Source organism: Protopterus annectens, chromosome 4.part0 (assembly GCF_019279795.1).
Source record: "Protopterus annectens isolate FY-2018-M chromosome 4.part0, PAN1.0, whole genome shotgun sequence".
NCBI classification, from domain to species: Eukaryota; Metazoa; Chordata; order Ceratodontiformes; family Protopteridae; genus Protopterus; species Protopterus annectens.
The window spans coordinates 462,956,081-462,983,139 of record NC_056733.1 but is presented as its reverse complement, the minus strand read 5'-3'; the positions used below and the strand labels follow the sequence as shown (position 1 = coordinate 462,983,139).

At 49.2% G+C, this 27,059-nt stretch overlaps 1 protein-coding gene and 1 non-coding gene across 2 annotated transcripts in view; both read left to right on the top strand.

Annotated features, from left to right (window-relative positions):
* NAA25 (N-alpha-acetyltransferase 25, NatB auxiliary subunit) overlaps positions 1 to 27,059 on the top strand; it is a 3,186,723-nt gene that overhangs the window by 2,786,971 nt on the left and 372,693 nt on the right. The gene's annotated exons all lie outside the window — the stretch shown is intronic.
* On the top strand, positions 3,500 to 3,572 carry TRNAR-CCU. Its single transcript has one exon. It is a non-coding gene; the product is annotated as a tRNA-Arg (tRNA).

Genomic DNA, 27,059 nt, shown 5'->3' with positions numbered 1-27,059 from the left:
CGTGGCCTCCCAGACTACAGCATTTGCATATCAACATGAAGGAGATGTTAGCAGTCCAATTTGCCCTGATGGCCTTCAAGGACCTACTTCAACCAGGACAGGTGTTGATTCAAACAGACAACACAACAGTCATGTGGTACATCAACAAGCAGGGGGGAACCCATTCTTACCCTCTTTGCAGACAAGCTATGATATTGTGGGAGACTGCTCTGAGTTTGCACATCACTTTTCAAGCACGGTTTCTGCTAGGAGCACAGAACTCCTTAGCAGATGTATTGAGCAGACAAATTGTGGATCCCCACGAGTGGAAATTGGATCCTCATGTATTCCAACAGTTGATAGGGGCTTGGGGAACTCCAGACATAGATCTGTTCGCTTCTCCACTAAATTTCCAACTGCCAAAATTTTGCACAAAGATGTTTCACCCAAAAGCTTGGAAAGTGGATGCTCTATCTTTCAGTTGGAACAACCTTCACGTCTATGCTTTCCCTCCTCTGCCTCTCCTTCCCAAGGTACTCTTGAAAGTCAGGCGGGACAAGCCTTGCATGATTCTAATAGCACCAGATTGGCCACGCCAGCACTGGTATCCTCTGCTGAGGAGTTTAGTTCAGGAGCCTCCTTGGCCTTTGCCACCGATTCCTCACTTGTTGTCCCAGTCAAGCAATCATTTTCTCAATGTCAGGGTACAGTCCCTGCATCTCACAGCCTGGCGTATTCTGTTTTAGACCCTGGAGGGTCTCAGCTTCCTCAACAGGTTTTGAATGTCATTTTGGAAGCCAGACGGCTTAGTACTAGAAAAGTTTATGCTGATAAATGGAGGTGATTTTTTCTTTGGAGCACAGCAAAGAGCTTTGATGTCTCAGTGCCTAATTTGAGTTTTACACTACAGTACCTTACTGAATTACTAGACAAGGGTTTGTCTTTTTCCTCCGTGAAAGTTCATGCTGCAGCCATTTCTGCTCACTATGATTGTGACCCTCCTTTATTTTCTCACCCTTTGTTTAAACAATTTCTTAGAGGGACAAAAAACATAAGACCCCCACGTAGAGCTCCTACTCCTTCCTGGGATCTCAATTTTGTGTTGGAAAAGCTTACTTTACCTCCTTTTGAACCTGCAGCTACGTCTGAGTTGAAGTTTTTGTCCTGGAAGACTGCTTTTTTGTTGGCCATTATGTCTGCTAGAAGGGTATCTGAATTACAGGCTCTCATGGCAGTTGGAACCCTTCCTGATATTCCATAAGGATAGGGTGTCCTTACGTACTAACCCTACTTTTATGCCTAAAGTTATTTCTAATGTGGCCTTAAACCAGTCTATTCATTTGCCTACTTTTTATGCTGATCCCCAAAATAAAGGGGAAAAAGTCTTGCATTCTTTGGATATTCACAGGCAGTTACGCTATTATTTGAGCAGAACTAAAGAGTTCAGGCAGACTCAACAGTTATTTATTTCTTTTGCTTTGGGTTCACAAGGGAAAGCTGTTTCAAAGCAAACTTTTCTAAGTGGATTGGCCATTGTATTGCTTTTTGTTATTCTCATCATGGAAAGGATGTTCCTGCTGGGATCAGACCTCATTCCACTAGGGCTACTGCCACATCTACTGCCTTTTTAAGGGGGGTAGCTACTAAGGATATTTTGGAGGCAGCTACTTGGAATTCAGTGCACACTTTTACTAAACATTACCATCTCCCTCTTTATTCCAAGTCTAGGGCTGGGTTTGCCACTGCAGTTTTACAGGGCATGTTAGCAGCTCCTAATGCTTTTTAGTTTGCCAGCCTCCCTTTACCTTTGCTTTGGGATTCTACCCACAGGTTATGACTGCAGCAATGTGAGACGAAGAACATAGTACAGTTTTGTACCTACCATAAATGTAGATGTTCGAGGATCCACATTGCTGCAGCCCAATTTTCCCTCCCTCCTTCCCCTCTATAGTTTGGGGTTGCTGTGTTTCTTTTGAGATAATTATTAATTTCTCTATGTTGGTTGTTGGGTATTTCTATTGTGGCTATGGCCTTTCCTTTTTTAGGCCTTCTGACATCTGGGGCAAGAAAGACTTGAGGATATGGCGTCGGTCATGCGCTTAAGTACTACTGCGTACTGACGTCAGCTCTGAGCGACCATGACCGACGCCAGCCTAACTCTTTGGTATTCGGGCCGACCGAGGACAGCGGACTACCCACAGGTTATGACTGCAGCAATGTGGATCCTCAAACATCTACATTTATGGTAGGTACAAAACTGTACTTTTCTTTTACTCCCCCAGCACAGACCTCTTGCCCCCCCCCCCCAGTTTTAGACATTGTGGATGATGTTTACTTAGAATCCAGTTTGAACCCAGATTCTCTGCCTCCTGCTCCAGCCAAACCTGACCGATACTATAGAGTGCATGACTCCCACAAATTCCTTTATAAAAGCCCTGTTGCTGATCCAGAGACTATCTCCCAGGGTCCCAAAGGGGTTAAGGCTTCTATGGCAAAAAATCCTGTACCCTCTGAAAGGGACTCCAGAGCACTAGACGGGTGGGGGGAAAAAGGTTTACACCTCAGCCACTCTAGCTATGAGGGCAATTGCCAATTTCACATGCTAAAATATCAGCAATTTCTAATGTCTCAGTTAAAACAATAAATGAGCACACTCCCTCAACAGTCTGAATTGAAAGAAATGCAGGATCTGTTGCATGCAACTGAACAGGTGGGCAAACATACTTTACAATGTGGTTTTGATTCTTTGGAGGCTTCCTGCAGAGCAGCTATCACTGGGTCCTGTTATACATAGGCATGCTTGGTTAGAGGAACAAACTCTGCCTGATCATGTTAAAGCAAAGCTTCTAGATGCTCCCTTACAGCAGGATGTTCTTTTTGGAGTTAAAACAGAAGAAGTCTTAAAGAAAATGAAGGATAAGGCAAAAATCTATGCAGACAGTCAAAGATTTTCTGCAGGTACAGCCCCCTCGCTTCAGCAGACATTGGCCAACAAATAATTGGTCCTTTCCAGCTACTGACAAACCACAGAGGGGTAAATACAGACGTCCAAGAGGCAGAGGGCAACCACAAGCCCAGTACAAACCTCGACAATGGGGCACTGCAACACAGAAGGGAGGAGAAGACAGGTCCCAAACTACCAGGTGGCAAACTCAATGACTTGCACCTCATCTGGCCAAGCAACACTCTCTTGGCAGCCCCCTTGGGAGGAAAACTCGCACTTTTTTCAGACAACTGGCACATTGTCACAAAGGACAAATGGGTCCTGGACATAATTTCACGAGGATACAGATTCCATTTTCACACCTTGCCAATGAAAAGAGGAATGCCAAACCTGCCACAAAATCAATGGGCAGAGGCACAAAAACAAATTACAGCTCTCATGGACATGAGAGCCATTCATCTGGTACCTACTCTAGAGCAAGGCCAAGGATTTTACTCAAGACTCTTTCTAGTTCCCAGAAAGGACAATGCCTGGAGACCAATTCTGGACCTTTCAATTCTAAACACCTTCTTACAGGCCCCAGTGGCCTAATGGATAAGGCTTTGGCCTCCTAAGCCAAGGATTGTGGGTTCGAGTCCCATCTGGGGTGATATAATCTTGGTACAAGTGAAGCTTTTGGGGGGTTGGGAAGGTGGCCTAGTGGTTAAGGTGTTTGCCTTACAAACACAAAGTGTGGGGTTTGAGCCTCACAAGGGATAATTGGCTAGGCTTAAAATGGCTCACAAGGGCAGTTAGCTTAGTACTAATCTATGAACCTATGAACAAGTACCCAAATTCAAGATAACACTACAGCAGCTTCTTCCCATGTTGGGCAAGAAAGCATGGCTAGTAACGTTGGACCTCAAGGAGGCATACCTGCATGTCCCTATCAGACAAAGTTGCAGAAGATACCTCCGTTTTATTGCAGGTTCAACCCATTACCAATTCTCTGCACTGCCCTTTGGCTTATCTACTGCGCCCAGGGTCTTCACAAAATGCCTGGCACCAGTAATTGCATACTGTAGACAAAGAGGAATTCAAATATACCCATACCTGGACGACTGCCTCATCCAAGCAGAAAGCAAGGACAAACTCTTACATCATCTGGCTTTTGTAAAACATCTTCTAAGTTGCCTGGGGTACACAGTAAACAAAAAGAAATCAAAACTAGTACCCTCACAAAACATGACATTCCTGGGTGCCAGCTTGAATACAACGGCCCAGAAGGCTTATCTGACGCCAGACAAACAACTGCAACTGACTCTATATTTCAAAACAATGGCAACAAAGACCCAACTACCTGCAAGAAAAATTCTGCAGGCCTTGGGCTTCATGGCATCTTGCATACTACTAATACCATTTGCAAAGCTGCCTATGAGGAAATTACAGTGGTACCTAAAAAGCATATGGTCTCAACACAGCCACAGCTTGGACACAATGATATCTCTCATTCCCTGCCTACAACAGGAGTTTCTATGGTGGTCACAGGCATGTCACCTCAACAAGGATCAGCCTTTCACCTTGCCCCCAGCCAGGCAAACTATGACAACAGATGCATCGGACTACACCTGGGAGACACACATGGCAGGACAGTGCGTTCAAGGCGTATGGACTGCAGATCAAAGGAATCTGCACATCAATCAAAAAGAGATGCTAGCTGTACAGAATGCTCTGACAGCCTTCAAGAATCTATTACATCCAGGACAACTTGCAATAAGGACGGACAACACCACAGTAATGTGGTACATAAACAAACAAGGGGGTACCCACTCCTATCCTCTATGCAGGCAAGCAATGACCTCGTGAAACACAGCTCTGGCTTACCAAGTTCAGTTACAAGCTCAATTCCTGCCAGGAAAAAAGAACACATTGGCAGACGACCTCAGCAGAAACATCATGGACCCCCACGAGTGGAAACTGGATCCACAAGTATTTGCAATGATAACTCAAAAATGGGGCCTTCCAGACATAGACCTGTTTGCCAGTCCTCAAAACTATCAACTAACAAAATTTTGTACAAGGACACTTCACCATCAAGCTTGGAAAGTGGACGCACTCTCATTCATTTGGAATAAACTTGACAGTATATGCCTTCCCTCCATTGCCTCTCCTCACAAAGGTGCTTCTGAAAGTCAGAAAGGAGAGACCAGGACTGATACTCATAGCCCCAGACTGGCCATGCCAGCACTGGCACCAACTATTGAGGAATGTGGCCCAGGGCCCACCTTGGATTTTACCACAAATTGCCCATTTGCTCACACAGCAAAACGATCAGATTCTTCACAGCCAGCTCAAAACCTTAAATATGGCTGCATGGCAAATCACCTAAGCATCCAGCCAGCTCCTCTTTCCCAAGCAGTTATGGATGTTATTCTGGAAGCTAGGAGGCCCAGCACCAGGAAGGCCTATTCGGATAAATGGAAAAGGTTTTGCACCTGGAACCAAGCTAAAGGCCAAAACACACTTCAGCCTCACATGCCTGAGATTCTACAGTACCTAACTGAGATGTTGCACAAAGGACTTTCTTTTTCTTCCATTAAAATCCATGCATCGGCTCTTTCAGCCCACTACAACACGGATCCACCCTTTTTTTCGCATCCACTTCTAAGGCAGTTACTCAGAGGGGCAAAAAACATTAGGCCCCCCCCAGGAGAGCACCTACACCAACATGGGACCTCAATTTTGTTCTGGAAAAACTTACGCTACCTCCCTTTGAACCAGCTATCTGAAGTAGGAACTTCATTTGTCAGCAACCTTTGGGATACGGATCCGATCTCGGATCCGAGCCGGCAACTTCTATCACAGCATAGAGCCGAGCTCCTAGCTCTTCCCTTTACCCATAATCCCCTACCAACCCTGACTGACCCCAGATCTAGTTTGCTGCTCTTCAAGCAACGGCTAGATTCCAGAGCTCTTGGTCAATTTTGTGAGAAAGGAAAGTTTGCATTTTTTCTTGTACTCTTTTTGAGCGAGTGTTTGTGTGTGTGTTTAGGTGTTCCTTAGCGCTAATTTCTCTCCTTTTAGCTTAAATTAGCTTAATTTTTTATCTTTATTTCTCCTCCCTGCCCTCGCTGGTCGCAGTGTGTGTGTAGTGTGTAGGGGCCTAGCGGGTGTGTTTTCTTTTAGTGATGTCGGAGGCCCCTAAAGCCATTCTTTCGAAATGCACCGAGTGTGGTCACAAGCTTTCACCGGCTGATGGCCACACTCTGTGCGTTAGGTGCCTTGGGGTTGAACACCTCTCTTCGGGTTGCGCGATTTGCGCTGCGTTCAACCCCAGGGCACTTAAGAATCGGAGGTCGAAGCTGGTTCTGGCGGGCCTTTTGCCCCCAGACCCAGCTCAGGCCTCCGGTACTTCTGTGACCGCTACCCAGTCCTCGGTAGCGGCCACTCCTGCCCCCCTCCCACCGACAGGGACTCAACCTCCCACTGCGGCTTCGGAGGTGAGGGAGGCCAGGAAAGAGAAGCGGAGGGATAAGCACCTTAAGCGGCGGGCCGAAGACTCCTCCTCGGCCCCGCCTGTCAAACGGGCTTCTCCCTCCAGGGTTTCTGGTTCGCCTCCTCATCGGATCCGATCACCTTGCTTCTCACCAGGACCTGAGGAGGAGGTGACCCAGTCCTCGTCGAGGTCATCGAGGCGGCACTCCAGGCCTGCCTCGGTGGCCTCCTCGAGGTCCACCTTCAGTATGTCAGATGCGGACATGGACCGGATGATGAGGAGGTTCATCCAGGCCCAGATGCAGATGGAAGTGCTCTTGCCCCCCCCCCCTCCCTCCGGGGAGCTCGACCCCCCCTTTTTTGCTCCTATCGCTCCTTCTCCAACTCGCCTTCTGGGTTCGGAGCTGAGCCACGTTGGATCCGGGGGTGGGTCGGAGCCGACAGTGCTACGCACTTCGGCTCCGATTCCCTCTCGTTTGTCGGATCCGACCTCTCGGAGCCATGGGCCGAGCTTCGGATCTGAGGGACTCTGCGTGCTTTCGGCCCCGTCCCATTCGGAGCGCGCGGGTCCTTCGGATCCTATAGTCTTGGCTCCGGGTCCGATCCCCGCCTCGGATCCTAGTGGGAGTCGGATCTCGGATCTGTCAGAGAGCGGCTCCCCCTCGGCTTTCGCTGTGGTGGAGAGGGTACTGTTGAGTACATCCAGGCCTCCGGTCCTGGCTTCGGCTCCCCCCTGTACTCCTTCTCAGCTGGTCCTGGCTTCCCTCACCCGGCCTTCAGGGCAGCCTGCTTCAGCGCCTCTAGGTGTTCCATTGGAACAGGATATTGCTGGTGAGGACTCCTCGGACAGCCCCCCCGAGGAGGTTCCTCGCAAGTCGAAGTGCAAGAGGAGGCACGTGGACTCCCCTGAGTCCCTCACCGAAGATACGGACTTGGATGAAGGGGAAGGCTCCCCAAGGTCACCCCCCCGAGGATGTCTCCTTTGGAGACATCATGGAAATGCTCAGAATCGGGGGGGGGGTCTGCCCCCAAGGCTTCCTCCGATGAGTCCGTATTCCTAGAGGCGTTCAAGGCGGGGCCATCTACCTCTTGGGTGTCCCCTCCCCCGACCCCTTGGTGGATCTTATAGCCACTAGGTCTTGGAGGGAGCCAGACACTGTAGAGCCTGTTCCCAAGCACCCGGACAAAATCTTGAGGCCCCCCCCCCCCGTCAGAGAGAACCCATTGGAGCAGAGGTCCCCCTGTGGATGCCATGTTGGTGGCGGCAGCCACCAAGAGAGAGTTGTCTCAGGAGAGCCCCACGGTTCATCCGCCGAGCAAGGAGTCTCGCGCGATGGACCGCCTTGGGAAGCGGGCCTTCAGTTCAGCGACCTTCTCCATGAGGGCCCTGAACTATATGGCACACATCATTCGGATGCAGCGGGATCTAATCAAAGAATACGCTGCTTCCCCCCCAGGGTCCATGTCGGAAGGGGACAAGCAACTGTACTCCTCCCGAATGTCCACCCTACATTCTATTTCCAACACCTCTATGTGGCTTTTGTCTCACGCTACTGAGGGAGCCGCTAGAGCAGGCGGAGTCGGGCTGGTCATGAGGAGGCAAGCCTGGCTCCGACATTGTGACTTCTCGGAACCCTTAAAGGCGTCATTTGCGAATGCCCCTTTTGATGGTTCTGCATTGTTTGGCAAAACCGTTCGCAGCACCCTTGTCCAGAGCGAGAAAGACGGGAAGACGTTGTCTGCCGTCGGAGTCCGCTTCTCTGCTCCCCAGAGATCCTTTGCCAAGAACCAAAAGGGTCAGAAGAAGATGTGGTTCCGGAAATCGCATCAATCCCAGTCTGCTCGGACAACCAGTCCTCTCGTGGCAGAGGAGGACAGGGAGGACGCCGCCCTAGAGGCAGAGGGGGTCCCAGAAATTTTGGGTCCAGAGAACCCTTCTCTGAGAGGCCCACGCAGAACCCCTGAGGGGTTGCCCGGCTGCTCCACTCTGGAGGCAGTCTGGGGACGTTTTTCAAGGCACCTAGCAATGTGGGAGTCCATAACAATGGATCGCTGGGTGCTTCGTGTTATATCCAGAGGCTACCAAATTCCCTTTCTTGTAACCCCCAGAATCAGAAGCCTCCCCGATGTACCACCCAATCAGAGGGTGGTGGTTGCTGCAGAAATTCAGCAGCTCTTACAAAAAAGAGCCATTCAGCCCGTCCCCCCAGATCAGCTCGGATCAGGGTTTTACTCCAGGTTCTTTCTGTTGCCAAAAAAGACCGGGGACGCGAGGCCCATCCTGGACCTCTCTCTCTTGAACCTGGCAGTACCAAAAGTAAAGTTCCGGATGGTCACACTGCAATCTATTCTCCCACTACTGTGGGAGAACTACTGGATGTGCTCAATAGACCTCAAGGATGCGTACTATCATATTCTCGTAGACAGACGCTCCAGGAGGTTTCTCTGCTTCCGGCTGGGAGCCAGCCATTTCCAGTTCAGGGCCCTTCCCTTCGGTATCACCTCAGCCCCCAGGGTGTTCACCAAGGTCTTGGCAGCGATAGCGGCCCACCTGAGACTCCAGGGAATTCAGGTCTTTCCGTACCTAGACGACTGGCTCCTTACCGCCCCAACAAGGCATCTTCTTTGCTCATGCAGGGATTATTTCCTCAATCTGGCTCCACTCTTAGGGTTGACCATCAACATGGCCAAATCCTCCCTGGCTCCTACACAAGTATTGGATTTCATAGGGACGAGGTTGGACTCCAGACTGATGCTTGCTTTCTTGACTCCAGATCAGCTTCAGAACCTGAGGTTGCACGTGCAGGCCATCCTTCAACTTCAAGCTCCTTCGGCGGAATTGGTCCTGAGGGCTCTAGGGTCCATGGCGGCAGCAGTTCCGCTGCTGCCATTGGCCCGGCTGAATATGAGGGTCATACAGTGGACCCTCCAGGTACAATGGTCCCTATCTCATCCCATTCCCCTAAGCAGGGTTTGCAAAAGATCGCTCGTGTGGTGGCTGCAGTCCCCCAATCTCCACACGGGACCCCCTTCTTGCTGCCTCCGCCAGTCGTCACAGTGACCACGGACGCTTCTCGCCTGGGGTGGGGGGGGCACTATTTGGGCAGAACAGTCCAAGGCACGTGGAACGACATAGAGAACTCATTGCATATCAACGTCCTGGAGATGAGGGCGGTGCTTTTGACGTTGCAAGCACTTCACAACCCTATTCCGGTAGGGACGATTGCGGTACAGACGGACAACATGTCAGTCGTCTGGTACTTCAACAAACAGGGTGGAACCAGGTCTTACCCTCTCTGCCGCAAGGCCATGAGAGTATGGGAATGGGCGATATTCACCAACCGCTTTCTCATCGCAACGTACATTCCGGGACGATCCAACATTTTAGCGGACAGGCTCAGTCGTGCTATCCTGACTCCTTACGAATGGTCTCTCAGTCCTCTAGTGGCAGAGCAAGTATTTGCCCGATGGGAGCGACCTTGTTGCGATCTTTTTGCCTCTCCCTCAAATACCAAATGCAACGATTACTTCGCTCTAATCCTCCCTCCGGGGGAGTCCCCGAGAGACTCTCTAGTTCATGCTTGGCCTCCCGGTCTGCTTTATGCTTACCTGCCTCTGCCCCTGATGTTGAAACTATTGCAGAAAGCCAGTCAGTTGGGGAGCAAGATGATCCTCATTGCCCCATTCTGGCCTCGTCAGACGTGGTTCCCTTATCTATGGTCTCACCTGATTCATCCGCCCTGGATTCTGGATCCCCTCCCGGATCTCATTTCACACCCCCCTGGGTCTCCCGACTCCGAACCTGGCCAACCTAAAGCTGACGGCTTGGTTGCTCCAGTTCCACTCCTGATAAGGACTCGCGGAATCTCTTCACCAGTAAAAGCCATTCTATTAGCAGCTCACAAGCCTTCCACCAGAAGGGTCTATCGGAGTAAATGGTAACGTTTTTCCATTTGGGCAGAGCACCGCCATTTAGATCCCTTTACGGCACCGGTAGCATTGGTTCTAGATTTTCTAACTTCTCTCTTCCACCAGGGGGCTAGTTCCTCCACGGTCAAGGTGCAACTTGCAGCAATTTCACACTACCATGTAGGGCAGGAGTCAGGCCCGCTTATTAATTCCAAACTGTGTAAGACCTTCCTCCTCAGGTCCCCGGTCAAAGAGGTGGTACCTCCATGGGATTTATCCCTAGTTTTGCAGGCCTTGACTAGCCCCCCTTTCGAGCCGGCGGCCACTGTTGATCTTAAATATCTCTCTTGGGAAACGGCCTTTCTGGTGGCCATAACTTCAGCCAAGAGGGTTTTAGAACTCCAGGCTCTCTGTGTCAAACCACCGTATTTGGTCTTCCACCCAGACAGAATTCACCTCAGGATCAATCCGTCTTTTCTACCTAAGGTATCTTCGGAAGCTAACATTAATCAATCTATTAATCTTCCAGTATTCTTCCCCACCTATCAAAACAAAGGAGAGTATAAGCTGCACTCTTTAGACGTGCACAGACAACTACGTTTTTATATTCATCGAACTACTGGTCATAGGCAATCCGATCAGTTGTTTGTCTCCGTTGCCAAAAACAACTTCGGCAAGTCGGTTTCTAAAGTTACCCTCTCCCGATGGATATCTAGTTGTATTCTCTTAGCATATCAGAGCTCGGGCAGGCCTGCACCTCAGGGAGTTCGTGCTCATTCTACTAGGGCCGTTGCTACATCGGCTGCTTTCAAGGCTAGGGGTTTCCCTGGATGACATTTGTTCCGCAGCCACTTGGGCTTCATCTCATACCTTTATCAGCCACTACAAAGTAGATATTGTCTCCCGAGGTAGGGCGTCTTTTGGCTCTGCAGTGCTCCGGAATATTCTTCCATGAAGGCCACCGAAGATTTAGGTAGCTGGCGACTCTGTCCCAAAGGTTGCTGACAAATGAAGTTCCTACTTCAGATTAAGAAGTTATGTGCTCACCATAACGTTCCATCTGAGTAGGTATCTTCATTTGTCTGCAACCATCCCCCCCCCTCCTTCCCCCTGACCAAAATGATCCTACTTGGGGTTCTTTAGATTAGTTCCCTCTGGGACACAGTATTAGCTGTGCTATGGGGCAAACTTGATCTGAGGTCAGTCAGGGTTGGTAGGGGATTATGGGTAAAGGGAGGAGCTAGGAGCTCGGATCTATGCTGTGATAGAAGTTGCCGGCTCGGATTCGAGATCGGATCCGTATCCCAAAGGTTGCAGACAAATGAAGATACCTACTCAGATGGAACGTTATGGTCAGTACATAACTTCTTATTCTCTGCAGATCTACAGTTTCTATCATGGAAGACTGCCCTGCTACTAGCAATAACTTCAGCTAGAAGAGTCTCAGAGCTGCAGGCACTAATGGCAGTGGAACCTTTCCTCATTTTCCATCGACAGAGTTTCTCTACGAACTAATCCTTCCTTCATGCCTAAGGTGGTTTCCAGTGTGGCTTTAAATCAAACCATCCACTTGCCCACCTTCTTCCCAAATCCACAGAACAAAGGAGAAAGACTCCTGCATTTCTTGGACATTCACAGGCAACTTCGTTACTACTTGGATAAAACTAAGGCTTTCAGAAAGTCTGACCAGCTCTTTGTATCCTATGCTACAGCTTCTCAAGGGAAGGCCATATCAAAACAAACCATTTCCAAATGGATAGGACATTGCATTAGTTTTTGCTATACCCATCATGGAAAACCAGTTCCTGCTACCATTAGGCCCCACTCTACCAGGGCAACAGCTACATCTACAGCCTTCCTCAGGGGGGGTTCCTACCAAGGAGATTTTGGAAGCTGCAACTTGGAGTTCAGTACACACCTTTACCAAACACTATCACTTACCACTTTACTCTGACTAGAGCTGGCTTCGCCACTGCAGTTCTGCAGGGCCTTCTAGCCTGCTCTAACCCTCTATAACTCCTCCACCCATCCTTAGCTTTGGGATTCTACCCAATTGTGATGACTGCAGCAGGGTAACACGATGAACATAGTACAGATGTCCTTCAAGAATGCAACTGCAGTCATAACATATGGGTTGTCCTGCCTCAGGCAGCCCTCGGTCGGCCGGATTCCAAAGTCTGGGTCCGACGTCGGCTGATGTCGCATTTCTCTCCGACGTCAGAGAGGCTGGAGTATATAAGCATCAGCCGATGCCATTTTGTTCAGTGTTTCTTGCCGCGCGGTGCCCGAAGCAGAAGCAGTTCGCAAGTGCCGGTCGGTCAGCTCCTGTATTCTTCGAATCCGAAGTCATCAAAAAAGCTAAGTACCCCGTTGGGGACCTTTTCTTGCCTCAGCCGATGTCAGAAATTACTGAAAAAGTTAACAATTGTCTGTCTTGTGGTAAACAAATACCTCATAAGGATTTCCACTCTTACTGTCTTCCTTGCCTTGGCCCAGACCACGACGTCTCGGCCTGTGTCACCTGTGCTCGCTTCAATAAGCGCACTCTCAGGTGCCGGGCGGAGTTCGCTGAAGACTTTTTCGGCGATAATTTTGCTTATACAATGCCGTCGGAACTTCTGACATTGCAGACTCCTAAGAAACGAAAAGACCGGGACCGACATCCTCGGCCCGCGTCTTCCACCGACTCCACGCCAAAAAAACCTACCGCGAGTGCTCCGGTTCCCCCTGAGATGGTTATTCCACCGCTCCGAACCGAAGACACCGCATTACCGATACCTCCAATACCGGAGGCCACACCGACGCCAGTTATAGATTTTCCTCCGGATACTGAGACCGAGGAAATGCCCGAGACCATTGCTGTAGATAAGGTCACTCCTGCACGTGGAGCTGCTAGGCCTCCTATGGCCATGTCTATTAAGGCCTACACACGTGCTAAGGCAGCCAGCAAGACCAAGCACCTTACTGCTAAAGCCTTACCTCAGCCTACTCCTGAAACACAAATTATGACTATGGCCGCAGACTTAATTTCCATGATTAGAGGTTCACAGGCCCATCCTGAGAGAGGATCCCAGCCGCCTCCTGATAAGAGGCCCCGGGTTGAACCCTCTGACACTATCCCTTCAGATAAAAATTCTGAGGACTCAGTTCAATCCGATGGCCAGGAAGAGCTCTTCCAGACCTATGAGGACTCGGATGCAGAGGATTCCATCCCCTCGGCCTCCCCTCCTGAGGATATTTCTTTTTGGGAAGTTCTGCATACTATGAGGGAACATTTTAAGTGGCAAGGCCAGGAATATTCTGATTCCAGAAAGCGCCTTCGAACCTTCCTTAAAAAGCCCCAACACAGGCCCCTGGCTATACCTCCTGTGCTTGATGTTTTGGATGACCTATACTCTGACTCCAGTGTTACCCCGGATACTCTTCCCCCTGCTCCAGCCAAGCCAGACAGATATTATAGGGTCCCAGAAACACATTCTCATTTCTTTAGGGCCCATGCTGTTGATTTAGAAACTATTTCACAGGGACCTAAAGGGGTTTCAGCATCCACCTCCAAAAATCCTTTGCCTTCCAACAGGGAAGCTAGGTCATTAGAGAGATGGGGGAAAAAGGTTTACACCTCCACTACTTTATCTATGAGAGCTCTGAATTGCCTCTTTCATATGTTTCAATATCAGGATTACCTGTTAGATGATTTACAGAAAACATTGGCCTCTCTTGAACCTTTAGACAGGAAGTCTTTGCAGGAAGCTGTACATAATTCTCAGCAAGTCAGCAATCACTTTCTGCAGTGTGGATATGATGCATTGGAAGCTTCATGTAGGGCAGCTATGACAGGGACGGTCATTCGTAGACATGCATGGTTAAAAGAACAACCTCTACCAGATCATGTTAAGGCAAAACTTCTTGATGCACCCTTGGAAAAGAACAAGCTTTTTGGTGCAAATGCTAAAGATGTGTTAAAGTCCATCGAGGAAAAAGCAAAATCAGTTCAGACGGTTAAAGATTTCCTCCAGGTTCAGCCACCCAGATTCAGCAGGAATTGGCCTTCTAAAAACTGGTCCTTTCCTAATCCTGAAAGATTTCAAAGGGGTAAAAACAGGAGTGGCCGAGGAAGAGGACAATACAGAGGTTCTTACAGGGGACGACAATGGCAACCAGCAAACCAAAGAAGTGACACAGGGGTCTCCCCTGCCCCACAGGGACAATCCCAATGACTTTCCTCTACTTCCACTGACCAAGGAGCAAATAGAAGCTCCCTTGGGCGGAAAATTATCTCTGTTTTCAGACAATTGGCACAGATTGACAAAGGACAAATGGATTTTAGACATTATAGACCAAGGTTACAGGTTCCACTTTCATACCTTACTAAGAAAACAAGGCATGCCAAACCTACCACAAAACCAGAGGGCAGAGGCTATCAAGCAAATTTCTCTGCTTGCTCAGATCAAAGCCATAGAAAGAGTTCCACAACAAGAACAAGGCCAGGGGTTTTACTCAAGACTGTTCCTTGTTCCAAGAAAAGAAACTCAATGGAGACCAATACTGGATTTGTCCGCATTAAACACTTTTCTCATAGTACCGAAGTTCAAAATGCTGACTCTACAGCAACTCCTTCCCATGCTGGGCAAGGGGTCTTGGCTGATTACTCTGGACCTCAAGGAGGCATACCTGCATGTCCCTATCAGACACAGCTGAAGAAGATACCTCAGATTTCTTGCAGGGCCAGAACATTATCAATTCTCAGCATTGCCATTTGGCTTATCTACTGCGCCCAGAGTATTTACAAAATGCCTGGCTTCAGTAATTGCTCATTGCAGGCTCCAGGGGATCCAAATTTACCCGTACCTGGACGACTGCCTCATACAAGCGGACGACAAATTGATTTTGACAAAAACCTTGAACTATGTCATACAATTGCTACAGGCTCTGGGATACACAGTCAACTTCCAAAAGTCAGGACTTCAGCCATCCCAGCAAATAACCTTCTTAGGAGCCAATCTAGACACAGCCTCTCAAATGGCTTACCTGACAGAAGACAAGCAAGAGAAGTTAACTCATTTCAAAGATTTGGCAAAACTCACCCAGATGACTGCAAGGAGATTCCTACAAGCCCTGGGTTACATGGCATCCTGCATTCTCCTGGTTCCATTAGCAAGACTACACATGAGAAAGCTTCTATGGTACCTAAAAAGCCTATGGTCTCAGCACAGCAACAACCTAGAGACAACTATACCGCTCATTCCATGTCTACAAAAGGAATTCCTATTTTGGGCCTCGGTAAGCCAGGCAAACACAGGTATGTCATTCAAAAAACCTCAGATAACACAGACCATGACCACAGACGCCTCAGACCTTGGATGGTGGGCGCACATGGAAGGCAGATGTATACAAGGACAATGGTCTCCAAAGGAAACACATCTGCATATAAACCAAAAGGAAATGCTGGCAGTAATGCATGCCATCGAGGCCTTTTGACAACAACTTCAGCAAGGCCATCTACTGATACGGACAGACAACACCACTGTGATGTGGTAAATAAACAAGCAAGGGGGCACCCATTCTTACCCCCTTTGCAGACTGACAATGAATCTTTGGGAAAAATCACTGAGCCTAAACATACAGTTGCAATCCCAGTTTGTTCCAGGCAAAGACACTGTGCTGGCGGACAGCCTAAGCAGGAATTTCATAGATCAATACGAGTGGAGGTTACATCCGAAAATCTTCACACGGCTCACCTCGACATGGGGCAGGCCAGAAGTAGACCTATTTGCCTCCCACCTCAACCATCATCTACAAAAATTCTGTTCAAGGACATATCATCCACAAGCTTGGAAAATAGATGCTCTTTCATTCAACTGGAACTTCCTAAAAATCTATGCATTCCCGCCTCTGCCACTGATGACCCCAGTATTACTAAAGATCAAAGCAGAGAGGCCCAAGGGGATCCTAATAGCTCCAGACTGGCCAAGACAACACTGGTATCCACTACTACGGAGCATATGTCACAACAAAAAGTGGGCCCTTCCCCAATGGCCCCTACTTTTGACTCAACACAACTTCAAAACAGTGCATCCAAACCTTCAGACGCTGCAGCTAACAGCCTGGGAGATCCCATGAATAACCTCAATCTATCTCTCTCCAAGGAAGTACAGCGGATATTAACAGAAGCTCGAAGACCATCCACCAGAAAGGTTTACTTAGCAAAATGGAAGAGATTCAGCATTTGGAATACCAGCAAAGGACATGATGCATCACTATTGAACATCCCACTCATCCTGGAATATTTGGCAGATATGCTACAGAATGGACTCTCATATTCTTCCATAAAGATACATGCTTCAGCTATTTCAGCTAGATATAACACTGATCCGCCTGTGTTTTCACATCCTTTGTTAAGGCAATTCCTCAGGGGAATCAAGAACATTAAGCCACCAAGAAAGGCTCCAGTGCCAGCTTGGGACCTCAACTTTGTCCTAGAAAAACTGACTCTACCTCCCTTTGAGCCAGCAGCTTCAGCGGACTTACAATTTCTCTCATGGAAGACAGCTTTCCTGTTGGCAATTACCTCAGCAAGAAGGGTCTCGGAACTACAGGCCCTAATGGCAATACCACCATTCATAATATTTCACAGAGACAGGGTCTCCTTAAGAACCAACCCTACCTTTATGCCAAAGGTGGTATCTAGGGTTTCTTTAAATCAAGCTATTCACCTGCCTACTTTCTTCCCCAATCCTGAGAGCAAAGGGGAAAGACTGTTGCATACCTTGGACATTCACAGACAACTTCGCTACTACCTGGACAGAACCAAGACCAGTAGGAAGTCTGATCAGCTTTTTGTAGCTTACGCCCCTGGAGTACAAGGAAAAGCAATTTCCAAACAGACTATTTCAAAATGGATTGGACATTGCATCAGATTTTGTTATTTTTTCCATGAGAAGAATGTTCCAGCCAATGTCAGACCACACTCCACCAGAGCTACAGCCACCTCTACAGCATTCTTAAGAGGGTTGCCTACAAAAGACATTCTAGAAGCTGCTACATGGAGCTCCGTGCATACATTCTCCAAACACTACAATCTCCCTTTATACTCCAGATCCAGAGCAGGCTTTGCTTCGGCAGTCATGAGGGGTTTGATTGCCACACCATCTCTGTCCTAGAGCATTCCTCCTCCCTCAGCTAAGCTATGGTATTCAACCCATATGTTATGACTACAGTTGCATTCTTGAAGGACATAGTACAGTTTTGTACCTACCATAAATGTAGATGTCCGATAGATATGCAACTGCAGTCGGATTTTCCCTCCCTCCATACCCCTCTATGCCTTGGGTCCACTCCTATCCCTGTTTCTCTTAGCTGGGGATATCTGTTACGGTGTATCTGTTTATTGCTTACTTATTTGTCTGGAATCCTGTTTTTGTCTTCCAAATTTGATTACAGCCTTCCTTGGAGGGCACCTGGCATCTGGGGCAAGAAACACTGAAGAAAATGGCGTTGGCTGATGCTTATATACTCCCGCCGCTCTGACGTAGGAGAGAAATGCGACATCAGCCGACGTCGGACCCAGACTTTGGAATCCGGCCGACCGAGGGCTGCCTGAGGCAGGACAACCCATATGTTATGACTGCAGTTGCATGTCTATCGGACATCTACATTTATGGTAGGTACAAAACTGTACTTTTTGTACCTACCATAAATGTAGGTGTTAAAGTGTTCACCCTGCTGCAGTCCAGGTTAGCCTCCCTCCATCCCCTCTGATCTAACTGGCTAAAATCTCTACATTACCTTCCTGATGTATTTGCTTATAGCTGGAGGGATTTTGTGTTTGTGCAAAAATTACTTAATTTGGTACTAATTACTGACCACCTTTTTGGGGGCACCTGACATCTGGGGCAAGAAAAACTGAAGAAAATGGCGTCGGATGCATTATTTTATACTCCTGGCGCACTGACGTCAGGGAAGAAGCGACAGCGGACCAAGACTTTGGAATTCCGGCCGACTGCAGGACCGCCTGACGACAGGATAACCCAAGTGTGATGACTGCAGCAGGGTGAACACTCGAACATCTACATTTATGATAGGTGCAAAACTGTACTTTTTCTGACAGTATGCCACATTCCCAAGCAAACATTGTAGTGTTCATTGCGTGTGTTATAGCTGTCAGAACTTTGCATAAAACTTAACCATTCTTGTATTTTGGAGGTGCCTTTTCTTCAGGAAATTTAATGAGTAAGTTCCTTAGCATTTTTTTTTTTACTTTCATTTCCTTAACTATTTTTGAGCTCGTTCAGTATATTTTGTAATGTGCACAAAGGCTTAATTAAGGGCTCATTGCATTGGTTGTACATTTGGAATTCTTCCCTTGATGTTCATTGTGTTTCACTGTTGCAGTCATTACTCTTGGGTTATCTGCTGGCAGGCTACCTGCAGTCGGCCTGAATTCCAAAGTCTTGGTCCGGCGTCGGTTGCTGTCGCCTCTTCCCTGACGTCAGAGCTCCAGGGGTATAAAAAATGCAGCCGACTCCATTTTCATCAGTCTTTCTTGCCACGCAGTGCCCGAAGTAGAAGCAGTTCACAAGTGCCGGTCGGCCGACTCCTGAGATTTTCATGTTCGAATTTCAGATCCGAAGTCTTCATTTAAAGCTAAGTACCCCGTTGGGGAAACTTTATTCTTGCTCCAGACCAATGTCAGAAAAAGTTAATAATTGTGTTTCTTGTGGGAAGCAAATACCTCATAAGGACTTCCATTCTTATTGTTTTCCTTGCCTTGGCCCTGATCACGACGTTGCTAATTGCAGGTTTTGTGCTAGATTTAACCAACGCACTATTAAGCGTCTATACGATTTTGCATTTCATTACTTTGGCCGAAGATTTAATTACACAATGTCATCGGATAGCCATCCGACTACTGCAATTCACAAGAAACGCAAGGAAAAGGACAGGCATCTGAGGTCCAAAACTGATGAGGCGGCTTCTAAGCCAGTCGCCGGTTCTCAGTGAGGCACGTTCGCAGTCCCTGATGCCCGCTACCTCAGAGCTGCAGGCCGCATCCGACTCCCACGTGGAGCAGACTAGGCCTCTGGAAACTCAAGGTATTGGACACTTGGAAAATATTCCCTCAGATGGGTCCAGAGCCGCTGAGCAGGCATCTGCTTCTGAGGGTGCAGGCCTACACAGATGCTCATCGTGTTTCACTGCTGCAGTCATTACACTTGGGTAATCCTGCCATCAGGCGGTCCCGCAGTCGGCCAGAGTTCCAAAGTCTTGGTCCGGCATTGGTTGCTGTCACTTCTTCCCTGACGTCAGTGTGCCAGGGGTATGTAAGTTGCAGCCGACGCCATTTTCTTCAGTCTGTCTTGCCGCGCGGTGCCCAAAGCAAAAGCAGTTCGCAAGTGCTGGTCGGCCGACTCCTGAGATTTTCAATTCGAATTTCAGAACCGAAGTCTTCAATAAAGCTAAGTACCCCGTTGGGGTAACTTTTTCTTGCCTCAGACCGATGTCAGTAAAAGTTAATAATTGTATTTCTTGTGGGAAGCAAATACCTCATAAGGATTTTCATTCTTACTGTATTCCATGCCTAGGCCCAGACTACGACGTCACTAGTTGTCGGTTTTGTGCTAGATTTAACAAACGCACTATTAAACGTCAGTTTGATTTTGCTCGCCATTAATTTGGCCAAAGGTTTAATTATACCATGCCGTCGGAACAACCGACGACTGGCATTCACCAAAAACGCAAAGACAAGGATAAGGACAGGCATCCGAGGCCCAAAACTGACGAAGCCTCTTCTAGGCCAGTCGCCGGTTCTCAGTGAGGCGCTTTCGCAGCCCCTGACACCCGCTACTTCAGAGCCACAGGCCGCCTTCACTCCCACGTGGAGATGTCTAGGCTTCTGGATACTCAAGGTGTTGGGCCTATGGAAACTAACCCTTCAGATGGGTCCAGAGCCGCTGAGCAGGCATTGGCTTCTGAGGGTGTTTTCAGACCTTCACAGCTTACCATACAAACTACAGCCAAGTCTAAAACTCCATTAAAGACAAAGAAGCAAGTACAGCATTCACCTGGGCAGGCCTCCATGCCTAAAAAACAGATGCTCAGAATGGCCGAAGACTTAATTACTCTGATCAGGGGTTCCCATCCCCTTCCTGATAAAAGGCCTATGCAGGATACAGACTATGACTCCTCTGACCAGGTTTCCATTTCTTCTGATTCCTCTTCAGACCAGGGATACTGTTTACCCCCCCTATGAGGACTCTGATGCTGAAGAATCAATTCCTTCAGCCTCTCCTCCTGAGGATTACTCTTTTGGGGAAACTTTACATACCATGAGATAGCATTTCCATTGGGAGGGCCAGGATTACTCAGAATCCAAGAAAAGGCTCAGAGGCTTTCTTTTATTGTCTCAACACAGGCCCCTTGCTATTCCGCCAGTGTTGGATATTGTGGGTGATGTGTTCTCTGAATCCGTTTTAAATCCTGATTCTTTGCCCCCTGCTCCAGTCAAGCCAGACAGGTACTACAGTGTCCCTGACTCTCACAAATTTCTATATAAAAACCCTGTTGCTGACCCGGAAACTATTTCCCAGGGTCCCAAAGGGGTAAAGGCTTCCACGGCTAAAAATCCAGTTCCCTCTGACAGGGGTTCCAGAGCATTAGACAGATGGGGGAAGAAAGTTTACACTTCTGCAACTTTAGCAGTGAGATCTTTAAATTGCCAATTTCACATGCTTAAATACCAACAATATTTAATGTCTCTGTTAAAACAGAAAATGATTACAATTTCAGAACATCCTGACTATAAGGAAATGCAGGATTTATTGCATGCAGCTGAACAAGTGGGAAAGCATACTCTGCAATGTGGTTTTGATTCATTAGAGGCTTCTTGTAGAGCAGCAGTTACAGGATCTGTGATTCTAAGGCATGCTTGGTTAAAAGAACAAGGTTTACCTGATCATGTTAAGGCTAAATTATTGGATACGCATTTACAGCAGGACATTTTATTTGGTGTTAAGGCAGAAGAGGTATTAAAGAAAATGGAGGTATCAGGCAAAATCTATGCAAACAGTGAAGGATGTCTTACCGGTACAGCCACCTCAATTTAGCAGAAATTGGCCTTCAAAGAATTGGTCCTTTCCAGTGTCAGACAGACCACAAAGAGGCAAATACAGATGCCCAAGAGGCAGATCTCAGCCCCAAGGCTCTTACAGACCACGACAGTGGGGTGCTTCAACCCCAGAAGGAGGTGAAGACAAGTCTTAACCTTACAGGAAACAGTCCCAATGACTTCCCCCATTCGAATGCCAAGCACTTATCTTTTGGCAGCTCCCTTAGGGGGAAACTAGCACTTTTTTCTCAAAATTGGCATACAATCACCCAAGACAAATGGGTTCTGAATATTGTGTCTCAAGGTTACAGGTTCCACTTTCACACTCTACCAAGGCTAAAAGGAATGCCAGACCTGCCAAAATATCAATGGGCAGAGGCACAAAAGCAAATTACAGCCCTCATGGACATGAGAGCTATTCAAAAAGTGCCACAACAGGAACAAGGACAAGGATTTTACTCAAGACTTTTCCTGGTCCCCAGAAAGGACAAAGCCTGGAGACCCATACTAGACCTTTCTACTCTAAATACTTATCTGGATGTTCCGAAATTCTAAATGTTTACATTACAGCAGCTTCTTCCCATGCTGGGCTAGAAGGCTTGGCTTGTTACTTTGGACCTCAAAGAGGCATACCTGCATGTCCCTATCAGATGAAATTGCAGAAGATACCTCAGATTCATAGCTGGTTCAATGCATTACCAATTCTCTGCACTGCCCTTTGGCTTATCTACTGTGCCCAGGGTCTTCACAAAGTGCCTGGCACCAGTAATTACATTTTGCAGATAAAAAGGAATTCAAATATATCCATACCTGGACGACTGCCATATTCAAGCAGAGAGCAAGGACATTCTGGTAAAGCATCTGGCATTTGTAAAAAGGTTGCTAATTTGCCTAGGGTACACAGTAAACGAAAAGAAATCAAAACTAGTGCCCTCACAAGAGATAATATTCCTGGGTGCCAGCTTAAATACAACGGCCCAGATGGCTTATCTCACGCCAGACAAGCAAGTACTTCTGACTCCGTACTTTCAACTGATGGCAACAAAAACCCATCTCCTGCAAGAAAAAATCTGCAGGCCTTGGGATTCATGGCATCCTGCATACTACCAATTCCATATGCCAGACTGCATATGAGGAAATTACCGTGGTACCTAAAGAGTGTTTGGACTCAACACTGTCACAGTTTGGAAGCAGTAATACCACTAATTCCCTGCCTACAGCAAGAGATCTGGAGTAGGGACTTCATTTGTCTGCAACCTGTGGGTCTTGGATCCGATATCAGATCCGAGCCGGCAACTATTTTATACAGCTATGGATCCGAGCTCCTAGCTCCTCCCCTCATCCATAATCCCTTGCCAACCCCAAATGACCCCAGATCTAGTTTGCCGCTCTAAAGTGTGTCAGCTGGATTGCAAGCTCCTGGCGATTTCTTATAGATAAGTGAATTTTTCACAGTCTTTTTTGTCTTAATCAGTGTGAGTGTGCTAGGTTTTCTTTAGCCTGTTAGCTTTAAAATTTTAGTTTTTTATCCTCCCCTCGCTGGTCGTTAGTGTGTGCTTGTGTGTGATTGTGTTTGGGGCCTAGTGTGTTTGTGTAGCCTTAGTTTAGGTATGGCAGAGGCCCCTAAGCCTATTTTTTCTAAATGCACCAAGTGTGGCCATAAGCTCTCCCCGGCAGATGGCCACACTCTGTGTGTTCGGTGCCTTGGGGTTGAACACCTGTCCTCGGGCTGTACCATTTGTGCAGCGTTCAACCCCAGGACACTGAAAGAGCGGAGGTCGAAGCTGATCCTGGCGGGACTTTTGCCCCTGGATTCGGCCTCCGCTCCTCCCGTGGCACCTCCTCAGCCTGTGGTGGTAGCCACTCCTGCCCCCCTTCCCCCGGCCGGGATTCAAACTCCCACTAAAGCACCGAAGGACGGAGGCCAGGAGGGAGAAACGGAGGGCTGAGGCCTCCGCTTCGGCCCCCCAGCTAAGCGGGCTTCTCCCTCCACGGCTTCCAGGTCGTCTCCTCCTCAGATCCGATCTCCTTGCTTCTCCCCGGGACCCGAGGAGGAGACCCGATCTCCATTGAGGTCATCGAGGCGGCATTCCAGGCCTGCCTTGATGGCCTCTTCGAGATCAACCTACAGCCTGTCTGATGCAGACTTGGACCGGATGATGAGGAGGTTCATCCAGGCCCAGCTGCAGATGGGAGTGCTCTTGCCTCCCCCCCCCCCCCCTCTTCGGGTGGGAGCTCAGCACCTTTCTTTCTTCCGATTGCTCCTTCTCCGACCCGCTTCCCGGATTCGGAGCCGGGCAGCGTCGGAGCCGGGGGTGGGTCGGCGCCGACTGTACTGAGTACTTCGGATACGACCCTGCCCTCGAGTCTGTCGGCTCCATTGTCGGATCCGACCTCTCAGAGCCATGGGGCGAGCTTCGGATCAGAGGGATTTAGTTTGCCTTCGGCTCCGTCCACGTAGGAGCACACTGGTCCCTCGGATCCGACGGTCTCTGCGCCGGTTCCGATCCCTTCATCGGATCCAAGTGGGAGTCTACTTTCAGAACCCAGGGAGAGTGGCTCCCCCTCGGCCTTCAATGCAGTGGAGAGGGCTCTGTCGAGAGCATCCGGACCCCCGGCCCTTGTCTCTGCTCACCCTGTACTCCCTCTCTGCTGGGTCAGGCTCCCATCGCCCGGCCACAGGGGCAGCCTGCTTCGATGTCCCAGGTTGTTCCATTGGAACAGGATGTTGCTGGTGAGATCTCCTCGGACAGCCCCCCCCCCCCGAGGAAGTGCCTCGCAAGCACAAGTGTAAGAGGAAGCACATGGACACCCCCGAGTCCTTAACAGAGGACATGGACTTGGATGAGGGGGAAGGCTCCCCAAGGTCACCCCCTGAGGATGTCTCCTTTGGAGACATCATGGAAATGCTCAGGATCGGAGGGGGGTTCTGCCCCCAAGGCTTCCTCCGACGAGTCAGTGTTCCTGGAGGCATTTGAAGTAGGCCCGTCTACCTCTTTGGTGTTCCCTCCAGCCGACCCCCTGGTGGACCTTATTACCACCAGGGCATGGAAAGAGCCGGACACTGTGGAGCCAGTCCCTAAACGCCCGGATAGGATCTTGAGCCCCCCCGCAGACCGGTCCCACTGGAGCAAGGGTCCCCCCGTAGATGCCATGTTGATGGCGGCAGCCACTAAGAGGGAACTAGCTCAGGGGAGAGCCCCTCGGTTCATCCACCAAGCAAGGAGTCCCGCTCGATGGATCACCTTGGGTAGCGGGTATTTAGTTCAGCGACCTTCTCAGTAAGGTCCCTGAACTACATGGCACATGTAATCAGGATGCAGCGAGATCTTATTAAAGAATACGCTGCTTCCCCCCAGTGTCCATGTCGGCGGAGGACAAGCAGTTGTACTCCACTCGTATTGCTCTTAGATCTATTTCCAACACCTCTATGCAGCTGTTGTCCCACGCCACTGAGGGAGCCGCTAGAGCTAGCGGAGTGGGCCTAGTTATGAGACACCAGGCCTGGCTCCGACATTGCGACTTCGCGGAGCCCTTTAAGGCGACCTTTGCGAATGCCCCCTTTGATGGTTCTGCCTTGTTTGGCAAGACCGTTCATGAGACACTTGTCCAGAGCGAGAAGGACGGGAAGACGTCTGCCGTCGGAGTCCGCTTCTCTGCTCCCCAGAGGTGGTCCTCCAAGAACCAAAAGGGACAGAAGAAGATGTGGTTCCAGAAATCGCAACATTCCCAACCTGCTCCGGACAACCAGTACTTCCATGGCAGAGGAGGACATGGAGGACGCCGCCTTAGAGGCAGAGGGGCTCCGAGAAATTTTGGGTCCAGAGAATCCTTCTCTGATTGGCCCACGCAACAGCCCTGAAGGGTTGTCCGACTGCTCCACTCTGGAGGCAGTCGGGGGCGCTTCTCGAGGCACCTGGCGGCATGGGAGTCCATCACGTCAGACCGCTGGGTGCTTTGTATCATATACAGAGGTTACAAAATCCCAATGCAACATGTCCCCAGACTCGGAAACCTCCCCGATGTACCACCCGCTCAGAGGGAGGCTGCAGCCGCAGAAATCCAGCAGCTGCTAGAGAAGAGCCATCCAAGCCGTCCCCCCCAGACCAGCTCGGATTAGGGTTTTACTCCAGGTTCTTTCTGGTGCCAAAAAAGACGGGGGACTTGAGACCAATTCTAGACCTTTCCCTCCTGAACCTGTCGGTAACCAAGGAAAAATTCCAAATGGTCAATCTTCAATCCATTTTCCCCCTCTTGCTGGAGAACGACTGGATGTGCTCAATAGACCTCAAGAATGCGTACTACCACATTTTAATGGACAGACGATCCAGGAGGTTTCTCCGCTTCTGGCTGGGAGCCAGCCACTATCAGTTCAGGGTCCTTCCCTTTGGCCTCACCACATCCCCCAGGGTGTTCACCAAAGTTTTAGCAGTGATAGCGGCCCACCTGAGACTCCAGGGAATGCAGGTCTTCCCGTACCTGGACGACTGGCTCCTGACCGCCCCAACAAGGCATCTACTCTGCTCAGCCAGAGATTTTTTTCTTTGCCTAGCCCCCCTGTTAGGCATTACGATCAATACGGACAAATCCTCCCTTGCTCCGACACAAGTGATAGACTTCATAGGGGCCAGATTAGATATGAGAAGTCTGCGAGCCTATCTCACTCCGGAACGACTACAGAATCTGGGTTTACATGTGCGGGCCATCCTACAGTCAGAAGCTCCACCCACGGAGTTGGTCCTGAGGGCACTGGGCTCTATGGCAGCGGCAATTACACTCCTTCCATGCGCTCACCTAAACATGAGGGTACTACAGTGGACCCTTCAAGTACAATGGTCCTTTCAGCTTCTTCCTCTCCATCACCCTATCTCTATCAGCAAGGCTTGCAGGAGGGCCCTGTTATGGTGGCTTCATTCTCCAGACCTCCATGCAGGTCGCCCCTTCTGCGCTCCACCTCCTCTCGTCACTGTGACCACGGACGCTTCTCGCCTTGGGGGGGGGGGGGCATTGCTCAGGCAGAACAGTCCAAGGCACATGGAACGACACAGAGACCTCCCTGCATATCGGTGTTCTGGAGATGAGGGCAGTGCTGTTGGCATTGCAAGCACTTCCCAACCTTCTTCCCATAGGAATTATTGCGATACAGACGGACAACATGTCCGTTGTCTGGTATATCAACAAACAGGGGAACCAGGTCTTACCCTCTCTGCCGAGAAGCCATGAGAGTGTGGGAATGGGCAATCTCCACCAACCGCTTCCTGATCGCAATGCACATTCCGGGTCGGTCCAACATTCTGGCGGACAAACTCAGCCGCACTATTCTTTGTCTTTACGGGTGGTCTCTCAACTCCCGAGTAGCGAAGCAGATTTTTGCAAAATGGGGGCAACCCTGCTGCGATCTTTTTGCCTCTCCCTCAAATACGAAATGCGACAACTTCTTCGCCCTGATTCCCCCACCAGGGGAATCCCCGAGAGACGCTCTAGTGCATGCTTGGCCGCCCGGTCTACTTTATGCCTATCCTCCTCTACCCCTGATGCTAAAGATGTTACAGAAAGCCTTTCGGTTGGGGAGCAAAATGATCCTCATTGCCCCATTCTGGCCTCGACAAACTTGGTTCCCTTACCTGTGGTCTCACTTAGTGAATCCTC